Genomic DNA, 12,268 nt, shown 5'->3' with positions numbered 1-12,268 from the left:
GAGAAGTAATAAGAGTTTTCAAATATCTTCCCTTACAACAGTAGACTTGCTCAGCTTCAGCAAAATTCCTGGCTACTTGCTACCAATGCACAACTTAGAAGCTCCATAAAATAAATCTTGAGGACTCAATAGATGTTCTCAGAATAGAGTGCAAGGTTTTGAGTCACAGAGATTTCTGTCATATTACACTTAAAAGCCAAATTAATTTAAACTTTTTAATCAGTTTAAATGAGTATCCATATGAAATGTAAATGCCTCTTTTTAATAATGATTACCGTAACAACTAGATTAATTTAATTAATTAATTTACCCAGAGCAACTTCATATTTCAATATAATTTCAGGATTTCACCTGGGGACCTTCTGGGCCAAGAACAGGTGCTCACAAAGCCAGTAACCTGAATCACAGTTCCAAAGGATGGTCAGTCGTTTAGTCACTGAAGATTCAGAAGTAAGGGAAGAATCAGTCACTGTTATTTGTAACATATTCTAGATCTATCTATCTATCTATCTATCTATCTATCTATCTATCTATCTATCTATCTATCTATCTTTTTATCTATCTATCTATCTATCTTTTTATCTATCTATCTATCTATCTATCTATCTATCTATCTATCTATCTATCCAGCCATCCAGCCAGTTGAAATTGTCCGAATCTTTCCTGGCCTGCCCATTTGAATTTACTTCCATTCTTACTTGCCACTGTTTACCAGGAAGACACTGCTTGCATTTAAAGAGTGAGAGATCCCGATCCCTTAAACTGCAAGGATCTTTCAATATGTGAAACGTTAGAAGGCAAAGAGTGCTTCGGAACAGAGACCAACCAGAGGCGGCTCTTCTTTTAATGGGTAATTAAAAGATATGAGCTACAACGGCGAAAGCAAAGCTCACAAATCAAGTGCCAATAAAAGCATGGAGCATGGCGCCTGGTGTGTTCAGCCATCCCCCCCCCCGCCCTCCAGCCTATTTCCCCCTGCCGAGCCAGCATGACCAGGACCAATTCACTCCTTGCCTAGTCAATGGTCTCAGCTCCGTTTCAAAGGTTTGCCCTGTCTGGAGGTAAAGCTGTAATTCAAACTCCCTATTAGCTGAGATGTCAACTAAAAGAGGACAGGTGGCAGATTTCTGCCAGCTATGCCGGGTGATTTTACATATCGAGTGAACTGTTGGCTGCAAACATTTCACTGGCGAGGGAGGGCTTCGTGCCCTGCTCCCAAAAGTTCTTTCTTTTCCCTGGGTGCTTTCCAGGGCTATGAAGCGGAAGTGGGGGAACTGGAATGGCTCCTGAGTCTAGTGCTTCAAATATTGGGATTCGCCTAAGACTTCTTGTGCTCTGTCTTGCCTGGGCATATTTCAGCTACATATATAAAGTGCAGATCAAGACTGATGCTCGTAAATACCCTGATCGTAAAACATGTGGAACCTGATTCCTATGTCACAACCATTACTCATCGGAATGTCTCAGTTATTTCTTTTTTACATGCAGCCATCACTTCCTTTGCAAATGAAATGAACTGTCAATTTCCTATAAAGGTTACAATGGATGAATTGAAACCAGTTGATTTAGGCAGTAGATGTACTTTTGAATACCTTCAAGTCACTCTTGACTCCTGGCCACTGCCTGGACTAATCCCAGACTAATCCTGGGCAATACTTTTGGAAGTGGTTTCCCCTCTTCCTGGGATTGAGAAGACATGGCTGGCTTAAACTAAACTGGTTCGTTTCCATGTTTAAGCAAAATTGGAGCTCATGCTTTTCGGTTTCTGGCCCAGTGTGTCAAACCTGAATTTGATTGGGGTGTGGGTTTGTTTGTATCCTTGGGTATTGACATGAATTAGGTTTGACACAGTTTGGACCTGAAGGGGACTTCAGCCAAAATATCATAGCTAGCCAATGAGTCAAGCACATTCCAATGGCTGGCTGATCGGAGGAGGAGGAGAGAAGTCACCAAGCAACCACCTCCCATCTTGGTTGGACAATGTGACAGTTTGTTATGGAAACTTGAGAAAATTGAAACTTATATTGCGGTGAAAAGCCCGGGAACTTCAGTACTGGCTTTTCACCAGTTAGTGCCAAGTTGGTGTATCTAAATACATTTGTTCTTTGAGAAAACGGAATGCCTCGGAGTTCAATTTGTGATGGATGCATTACTTGGAACCTGACACAGTGTCTTTTGCTTTTGAACTGTGGTGTTGGAGAAGACTTTTGAGAGTCCCTTGGACTGAAAGGAAATCCAATCAGTCGATCCTAAAGGAAATCAACCGTGTTCTTTGGAAGGACGGATATTGAAGCTGAAGCTTCAATACTTTGGCCACCAAATGGGAAGAGAGGACTCCTTTGAGAACATCCTGATGTTGGGAAAGTTGGAAGGCAAGAAGGAGAAGGGGGCGGCAGAGGATGAGATGGTGGGATAGTGTCATCAATGCAATGGGCATGAATTTAGGAGACAGTGGAGGACATGGGGACCTGGCATGCTATGGTCCATGGAATCACTAATTCCATGGATCATAGGCACAATTCAGGCACAATTTAGTGACTGAACAATAAAAACAACCAGTGTCTCTAACCACTACACCAGAGTGGCTCATATACATGCCCTACTTGAGCATAAATCCCAAGGAATATGAAGCTTGTATCTCAGGGAATATCTGTGAATTGGCAAACATAGGGCATCCTTTGGAAGCATATAGGAAATCCTCCTACGACAGAACAATCATTTTTATGGTTCTATAAAAAATGGCTGCTCGATTCCATCAGCCATGCCCACATGAAGAGTTTCAAAGGATTGTGGTGAAGAACACAATGAGAAAAAGAGATGCCTGGCGTGTGACTATGAATGACCCCCTGCCTTCCCCTCAATCTGTCCTCTTTTAATGGAGTCAGTGCCTAGGCAGGTGAGAGGTCTGAAGACCTCGAAGGGTTTGCATGAACAAAGAAGGGTGACATGGGAGGAAGGTGTTAAAAAGGAATTGGAGGCCTCGCACCTGTGCAACAGGTTTGGGAAGCGACTTCAAAGACTTCCATTAAAAATAGATATGGTACAAAGAACAAAAGTAAACAGGAGAACTGGCTTCGTTCTGGCAGAATAGCTCGGCGGGGGCTTTCCTGCTAAAGAGGACTTCAGCTTTGAGGCTCAACATGATGTTGATTAGTGCAAATAAACCTTTAAGTGAGGCACCTTTTCAGAAATTGCAATCAAACTCTGAGACTAGGGCTTCAAAAGCTTCATTAGCTGCCCCCACACCAAATATAACCTCCCAACGTGAGCCCCACCAAAGGACTTGAGTGGATGGCAAACTCATTCTCTCTCAAGTTCTTAGCTGGTCCTAGTTGATTGTTTTTGCAAATAGGAAACAGCCTGAATAAAGGAACAGGCACATTAAAAGAAATATCAGGAAATGGCCTCCTGAATACTAAAGAAAATGCACCAGGAAAGGACTATGACATGACATGAAATCTATGTTAAAAGGATAATGCTGTTGTAGTTGTATGTTGTATGTTGTAGAAAAGAAACCCATTAAATGTATTTAGAGAGATGTTATGTAAGAAAAGTACATTTCTTTCGCATAGGCTTATGTGCAGAAAGTTATTTGACTAAAAGGATTCTAACAACAGCAGCAGCAGCAGCAGCAACAACAACAAAAAAACAGATTTCAGGTTGCTTCCCTTGGACCAGAGAAATTTAACATGCCATTTTATAAGAGCCAGAGGTCACAAAGATCAGATTCACAGCTCAACAGGGTGGCAAATATACAGGATTTCAGTGAAATTTCCTAGAAATTGTAGGAGAGCTGCATTAGTCAGTCTATGAAAATGCATGAGGGGGCAGGAGCAGATGCAGCGCCCAGGCAGCATTTCCTCACGTGCGCCCTGGGAAGTTGGGCTGGCATAATGTGGGAAAGGGGCTTGCAGTGGGGAAGAAAAGGAAGAGAAGGGGGGACAGGATAGCAGTCTTCCAATATTTGAGGGGGGGGGGATGCCACAAAGGAGAGGCGGGTCAACCTATTTCCCAGAGCACTGAAGGCAGGAGAAGCAGCCATGAATGGAAACAGAGAACCAATCTCCAACAAAGGGGAAATTTCCTGACAGTGAGGACAATGGACCAGTGGACCCAGATGGCCTCCAGAAGGTGTGGGGGCTCCATCACTGGAGGCTTTCAAGAAGAGACGGGACAAGCCTTGGTCTGAAAGGGTCGAGGGCAGGAATGGCGAACCTTTGAGAGACCGAGTGCCCAAACGGCAGCCCAAAGCCCACCTATTTTGGTGGCTCTGCCAGTGTGCCTGGGGAACCCAGAGCGGGATGGAGCCCATTAAATGGCTTGTGTGATCTGCTGCTGCCGGGGTGGGGGGTGGGTGGGAGGTGGGGGGTGATTTTTTTTATTGTACTGTATTAATTTATTTGATTCTGTTTGTTAGTTTTTATTGTTTTAAATGTGGTCCTTTATTCTGTAAGCTGCCTTGAGTCACCATGGGTGAATAGGCGGCAATATAAATTCAATAAACAAACAAACAAATAAATAAATAAGTATTTATCACAAAGTGCCAACACGGCAATTCAACCTGAATAATGAGGTTTTACTACCCAGAGTTCAGCTAATTGTTCTAAGAAAAACATGATAAATGCACTTTTATGCCCCTTCATTTTTTTCCCGTTTTTGAAATATTACGTTTAGCAACAATAAAAAAGAAAATTTTTTGTAATATCATTCTCTCTTTTCCTCCCTCTCTGTCTTTCTCTGTCTTTCTCTTCCCCCTCTCTTTTACCCTCCCCTCTTTTCTCTTTCCCTTCCTCTCTCTCTGTGTCTCTTTCTCTTTCCCTCCCTCTGCCTCTCTGTTTCTCTCTCTTTCCCTCTCTCCCTCTCTTTATCTCTCTTTCTCTGTCCCATCCATATCTATCTATCTATCTATCTATCTATCTATCTATCTATCTATCTATCTATCTATGCTCTCCTGTTCAACTTCACTTGTCATGTGAATCTAACCACTTGGGCTGTGGAGGGGGAGTGGATGCTGGCAAGCAAAGCCAAGCATTAGAGATCCACACAAAATAAGGTGACTCCAACCTGGATCCTGTCGGGAAGACCCCCCCCCCACTTCCCACTCCCTCTCTCCCCCCATGCAGGCCGACAGCCGCTCAATGCCCCACGCATTGAGCGTTCAATGTCCCGAGCACAGAGCTAAGGCCATGCGCTTCCTCTCCAGGCTGGCCACTGGCAAAGAGCCAAAACTCAAAACTGGTAAGAGTTCTAAAACTGAGTTTTAGAGTTTTGTTAGAGTTCTGATAAGAGTTCTATTCAGAATATTTTCCCTAGTCTTCCAGGATGTTTTTCTTGGTCAATCTTCTCCTTGCTGGAAGCCATCCCTAAATTCCATGATGGAGGTTACTGTCCAGAAAAGGAGAGTGCAAATGCCTCTTTCTGATGTTTACAAACACACGTTTCTTATTTCAAATCCTCTGCAACAGATTAAGCCTTGTGAAGTAATATTGACAACCAGGGTTCTTCTCTTTCATACCCAATGCAACAATTCCCTGATGCCTCTCTTGACATTCCTTCGTCGCCGCCACTAGTGTGACTGTGGGAAACCAATTTTTGCAGCCCACTCGCTCAATTGGACTAATTGCAACCATTTTGTTTCCTTTGCATCTCCCGAGGCCAAGGGAACGTTCTTCTTCCTCCTCATTGCCTTCCGACCTCAGCCCAAATTGTGATGCATGTGAGGAGGTGGCAATCTTCATCCGTTCTACGGATAAGGGGACTTGGATGGGGTTGTTGTGCTGCTCCATGCCTCACAGTAAAGCAAGCACCAACATCAAATTAATATATATTCTTTTAATTGTTTTTAATGTTTGTATTGTATGTTTTTATCTGGCTGTACGCCGCCCTGAGTCCCTCGGGAGAAGGTGCGGTATATAAATTCGAAATAAAATAAAATAAAATAAAAAAAAAGGCCTCAGAAAATTGTGTTTCGGAGGAAGAAATCCAGGGGAAAAAAAGAAGGACAGGAGCCAAATGTTGCCGGGTGATGCTCACGGGCGGCCTTGTTGCTGAATATTCAAGCAGAGAAGAGGCAGAGGGGTTTTTTTTCTCCCTCGTAGAACTAAGGATGACCATAGACACGACGGAAAACTCTTCCTCTCGATCCGGCCTCTAGGCTGGCCTCGGAGGGCGACCCACCGAAGGCACCTTGAGGGGCAGCCCCTGTCCTCTCCTTGCCCCCTTTCTCTTTCCTGTTGGGACCTCAACAACCGAGGCGATCTGCTGCTTGTTGTTCTGTGACCTTACGTATCTCACCCTGCAGGGAGCCAGGAAGGGGCGCTTAAGGGGCTGAATTCTGAGAAGAAGAGGGAAAACGCCAAGCCTTTTAGACTTCGGGCTTCAGGCCGCCCGCGGGCGCCCACTCGGCGGTCCAGGAGCGCCTGCCTTTGAGCCAGCTGCGCATGCGCGCCCGCTCCAGCACCGCTCGGACAGCGGACAGCGGCTCCCCGACCGGCAGCCGGGCAGGTAGGCCTCTCCCTAGACCGTCCGGGCTTTGGGGACGCGGCGTTTCCGCGGCCTCGGCCCCCTAGGATGCGTGGAGGGGGTCGGCCAGGCTCCCGCCGCACCTGAGCCCTTTGCGGCCGCGACTGAGGGTGACCTAGGCCGCAAAGCAGGCGGGCGGCCTGCTTCCCTCCCACCGCGTTGCTACGGCAACTGAGCGCGGCCGTCGAGGCGACCCGCCCTCTGCCCGCGCGGACGCTCGTCTCCACGGCAACCGGGCCGGCCCTCCCTCCCTCCCTCCCTCCCTCTGCGGGGAAGGGGGGCCGTTGCGCAGCACCCGGAGAAGCTTGGGTTTCCAGGGCAACCGTGCCCCGCCTTCTCGGGGCCTGGGCTGGGCTGGGCTTTGCCTGGGAAGCAGAGGCGCTGGGACCCCGCTTTCATCCAGGCAGCCTCCCAGCGTCGCCCGAGTGTGGTCGGTGGGCTCCAGGGGGACGGTGGGCGGGGGAGGGGGCACGGGAGTAGTAGTCCAGGGAGGTTTAGGGGGCCAAGAGGGACAATGAGGATCAACAGGCCTGGCCCTGTTTCATGGGGGCTCTGCTGCCAAGCCCTATGCAGGCAGAGGGGTCACTCATGGCCTGGCATCTCTCTTTCCTGAGTCATCTCTTGGTGGATGCACCCAAGGACATCCAGAAGGAAATAGAGGAGGAAAGGACTGATAATGGAACCACCGTCATCATCATCATCATCCTCACCACCACCATCATCGTCTGCCTTCCAGGATAAGAATCTGACAGAGCAGTTTGTAAGCATTATAGATACTGTCAACAGAAGCACAACCAATATGTATTCAATTAATGCATTCTTCAATTAAAGTTGGTGAAAATAGATAAGAAATAGGTAGGTAGTTAGACAGATGATAGAGATAGATAGATAGATAGATAGATAGATAGATAGATAGATAGATAGATAATATAGGTAGGTAGATAAATATGAATGCACAGAGGGATGGATGCATGGATAGATGGTGGTCTGCTGCATAATTAGATGTTTGGTGGGTGATAGAGATGGATGGATGATGGGTGGGTGGGTGGATGGGTGGGTACATAGATATTTAGTGGATAGATGAGAAAGGAAGGAAGGAAGGAAGGAATTCTTTGGTATGGTCATTTATCAAGCAATGTAACAAAAAAGCACAAAGCAGCGATGTCAGCAGGATGTAGTAAAAAATGTCATTGGGATTTGTGACATCATAATTGAAGCTTTGCTTTCCATGACTCCTGTCTTGACTTGTTGACCATATCTTTTGGATACCCTTTGGGATAACAGCATAGCAGTAAGAAGGACCAAACATTCGCTTGCTGCATTTTACAGACTGTAAAGCCATATTTTTCAGTGTTTAAGGCAATGGATTACTTTGTCAGCGAGTCATTCAAGGTAAACCAGTCTGAGGGCCCTGAAATTTTAATTATTAATGGGGTTTGGAGGTGAACGTCTCCTATGCCTGTAAAAATGACTACATGAAAAACACGAGTTGTGATTTCAATTATTCCATTATCACAATGGCAAAATACAACTACCTAAGGATTTTTTTAAAAAAATGCTCAAGACTGTTACATGGAGTGTATTAAAATGATCTAAGAATTGTAATTTTGTATAAATATAAACTAATAACAATGGGTGGAACAACAGCCTTAGAACTGACAACAAATAAATCAAAATGATGGATAACTTTGCCTTTTAAGATCAATCATCAACAGTAAAGGAACAGTTAAAAAAATACATAGACTAGCACTTACTATAGCAGCTATGAAGGCCTTGAAAAAAAATATTCAAATTCTGCGATGTGTTTATGTTTACAAAAATCAGAATTCTGCAAACTGTGGTATTACCCATGACACTCCATGGAAGCAGAGGTTGGATCTCAAAGAAGCAGGATAGGAAGCGTATGCTTAGAACTTTAGTGTTGGAAGAGTCCTGAGTACCATGGACAGCGACAAAAAGAATAAATGGCTCATCAACCCAGCATTCTCACTGTAGGCACAAATGACAAGACTCAAATTATTCTACTTCATGTTATGCAAAGACCTTGGCTTCTGAAGAAAGCTCTAATGCTGGGAAAGAGTCAGAATACAGCTGGAAGAGACCTTGGAGGTCTTCTAGTCCAACCCCCTGCTCAAGCAGGAGATCCTGTACCATTTCGGACAGATGGCTGTCCAGACTTTTCTTAAAAACCTCCAGTGATGGAGCACCCTCAACTTCTGAAGGCAAGAAATTCCACTGGTTGCTCTCACTGTCAGGAAGTTTCTCCTTAGTTCTAAGTTGCTTCTCTCCTTGGTTAGTTTCCATCCATGGCTTCTTGTCCTGCCCTCTGGTGCTTTGGAGAAGAGGTTGACCCCCTCTTCTTTGTGGCAGCCCCTCACATACTGGAATACCTGCTATCATGTCCCCTTTAGTCCTTCTTTTCTCTAGACTGGCCATACTTAGTTCCTGCAACCATTCTTAATACGTTTTTGTCTCCAGGCCTTTAATCATCCTAGTTGCTCTTCTCTGCATTTTTTCCAAAATCTCAACATTTTTTTGAAATGTGGTGACCAAAACTGTATGCAGTATTCCAGATGTGATCTTACAAAGTGGTACTAATACTTCATGTCATCTTCATGTGATCTCGATGTCAGGAAAGAGAAGACGACAACAGGGTGCCAAGCGCGTCGCTTCAGAGATGATGAATGCACCATTGGAAGACTGATAGGCCAATTTAGGGACAGATTGTTTTGGAGAAAGTCTGTTTCTATGGGCATTAAAAGCAGGGGTGAGATGCTACTGGTTCGCATTGGTTCGGGCGAACCAGTAGTAAAAAAAAGCTACCAGTTCATCTGAACCGGTATTTCCGATGATCAGCTGTGCTGCAGGATTTGCTTTCTAGCGAATCTTAAATCGTATGGCATAGCTGTTGCCCCCCCTCCCCCCCGTTCTACTTACCTTGTTAAGCCTCCTTTTTCCACACAAAGTACGTGTTTGGTGTGCATGCGCGTGCGCACAGCATGCATTTGGCACGCACTGTGTTTGGCATGCACTGCGCATGTATTTGCAGCGTGCATTTAGTTTGCACTGGACATGTGTGCAGAGCATGCGTTTGATGCACATGCGCGCACAGCATGCTTTAAATCGCATTGTGCACGCACGCACGCAGCACACATTTGGCGCGCACCACACATTCGTGGGCAGTGAACCGGTGGCAATCCGCGGAGGATTTCACCACTGATTAAAAGTTGATAAAAAGTGATTAATCAGACAATTAATACCGTGTTTCCCCAAAAATAAGACCCTGTCTTATATTTTTTTGAACCCTGAAATAAGCGCTTGGCCTTAATGCCATGTGCTCAAAAGCCTGATTGGGCTCATTATCAGAGGATGTCTTATTTTGGGGGAAACAGGGTAAATAGTAGACTGAACTTAGGTCTATGGCCTGATGTTTGCAAAATAATTCTTTAGTCAGGGAAGCAATCATTAAGGGGTCAAGTTTCTCTGTGAATTTAAAATAAAGTACTCTCTTTGTGTGCTAGTGAATGTGAATGTATGTGCTCACTTTCTTTTTACATGTATTGCTGCAAAACACAAATGGATGTTACGGCTTGCTTTGCATCCCTAAGCAAATACTAAACATAGCTATACATCAGTTGTAGAGTTGTACATAGAGAAACTTCATGGGGTCTCTAAATATGTGAATCCACTGTTCTCAAAAAAGAGTACATTTTCCTGTCCATGTCTTGAAGTAAATGAATAGGTTTACATCAGGCGACTGTAAGTCATAGTGTAGTTAATTGTGATTTATTGAATAAACCATAGTTGGGTGGGTTTATACCACATGCTAAGATAGAAAGTGCACTTAATAGATGACTGCAGTGCACACTTAGTACTAAATCAAAATCAAAACAAGTCACACAGTAGTTTGGGGAGGGGGGGGACCAGAAATGACGGTGCCTCGCAAATGTGACTTTCAGACCTGGAAACAGGTCATTGTGCGGTGTCAGCTGTGTCATCACAATATTGTCCATGTGTGTCACCATTTCTTAGTGATGCCACTGCTACTATTCAAGATAGTAGTTTTTTCCCCCAACCAGATGCTTCACCGTACATTTAATTACTGTATTCAATTTGCAATTTATCACCAGTGCATTCAGTTGAGATATGCCTTTAGAAGCCTTGTTTCTGAAAACAATGAAACTGAGGAAGGATTAAGCTCTCTCTCATTCCTACCCCACATGCAGTGAATTTAGTGGTTGGATCTATATATCTTTATTTATTTATTTATTTTACAAAAAATCAAAGTGGATGTTAAAATTGTGGAGGTATTGCCCCAAACTATTCTTAGCAGCTTGTGGCTATCCATTCATTGTCCAACTGCTGTCTTTGTATTACCGGGTGATAGTTTTAGGTACTGGAGCACAATGGGATCAGGTTTTGTCCCGTTTGGAATATCATCAGGATTTTCTCCTTTAAACTTTGAATTTAATTTTGAGGAATGAGTTAGCATTAAACTTTTTTAAAATATTTTCTGTTTTATCTGTTGCACACCATTCAGAATCTCAGTGGGAGAGATGGATGGCTATATAATTTGATTAAGAAATGCATAAATTAAAAAAAAAATGTTAGTTTGGATGCAGAATTAAATAAAAATCATATTGTGCATAATATCCCAGGGAATTAATTTTAGCAACTTTTATCCAAGGGTTATTTGTAAAGGTAGAAACATATCACCCCCCAATTTTTTTTTTATTTCCCAAAGGTTTAAAAATCACATAAAGTCACACTTAAAATTATACATTATTTATTAACTAAGCCAAATCATTTATACATACAATTCAACCATTGTTATTTATAAACTATAGTTTACCATTATTGTTTATAAACTGTAGTTTATGCCAGTTATGCAAACCTTGGGAATTCTGGTTTACTCAGTGAATCAAAGAGAAGTAGATATGCTGGATTGAGACTATAACGATATGTTACAAGCTGGAACAATATTTGTATAATTGACAATGCCCACATTCCCATAGATTGCTAAACAAATCATAGGCATTTGGAAGACAAGATTTGCTGCCATAGTGTGAGCATGAAGCTTTTGAGGATTGTGTGTGTGTGTGTGTGTGTGTGTGTGTGTGTATTACGTACATAAATATATATATATATATATATATATATATATATATATATATATATGTAGGTCTTTGGTTATTCGGGTCTTCTCCCACGTAAAATTGGAAGTGTCTTGGCGACGTTTCGACGAAGTCTCATTCGTCATCTTCAGGCTGGTGTTCTCGGCTTCGTGCTTCCAGGAGCAATGTGAGATCGCAGCTGTCTCTTCCTTTTAACTGCTAGTGGGGGTGTTGAAAGGAAGAGACAGCTGCGATCTCACATTGCTCCTGGAAGCACGAAGCCGAGAACACCAGCCTGAAGATGACGAATGAGACTTCGTCGAAACGTCGCCAAGACACTTCCAATTTTACGTGGGAGAAGACCCGAATAACCAAAGACCTACATACAAACACCCGCGAAAACCTGAGAAAACATATATATATATATATATATATATATATATATATATATATATATATATATATATATATATATATATATATATATATAATTTTGAATCATGCCTTTAAGGCTTTTGAACTGCCTTTAGGATTTTTGGCATAACAGTGGTCAAATGTTTACAAAAATGTGGGCAGAAATGCACAAGCAGTGTCAGAAATAGGGAGCAGCAGTTGAAAATTAAAGACCACTG

The 12,268-nt window shown here is 43.4% G+C and overlaps 1 protein-coding gene across 6 annotated transcripts in view; it reads left to right on the top strand.

Moving 5' to 3' along the window:
• The first annotated feature begins 6,252 nt into the window (after window positions 1–6,252).
• The window catches only part of OGDHL (oxoglutarate dehydrogenase L), an 81,586-nt gene continuing 75,570 nt past the window's right edge, over window positions 6,253–12,268 (top strand). For 3 of the 6 annotated variants that reach the window (XM_060685524.2, XM_060685521.2, XM_060685523.2), the window contains exon 1: window positions 6,253–6,504. The gene's annotated coding sequence lies outside the window, so the exon portion shown is untranslated. Of the gene's footprint in view, window positions 7,283–12,268 lie in introns of all 6 variants that reach the window. The other 3 variants (XM_087871944.1, XM_060685522.2, XM_087871943.1) reach the window with 1 other exon arrangement.

Source organism: Pantherophis guttatus, chromosome 6 (genome assembly GCF_059756535.1).
Source record: "Pantherophis guttatus breed Tessera chromosome 6, ASM5975653v1, whole genome shotgun sequence".
Taxonomy (NCBI): Eukaryota; Metazoa; Chordata; class Lepidosauria; order Squamata; family Colubridae; genus Pantherophis; species Pantherophis guttatus.
Note: the sequence above shows the minus strand (reverse complement) of the source record. Positions and strands in the feature narration are given on the sequence as shown.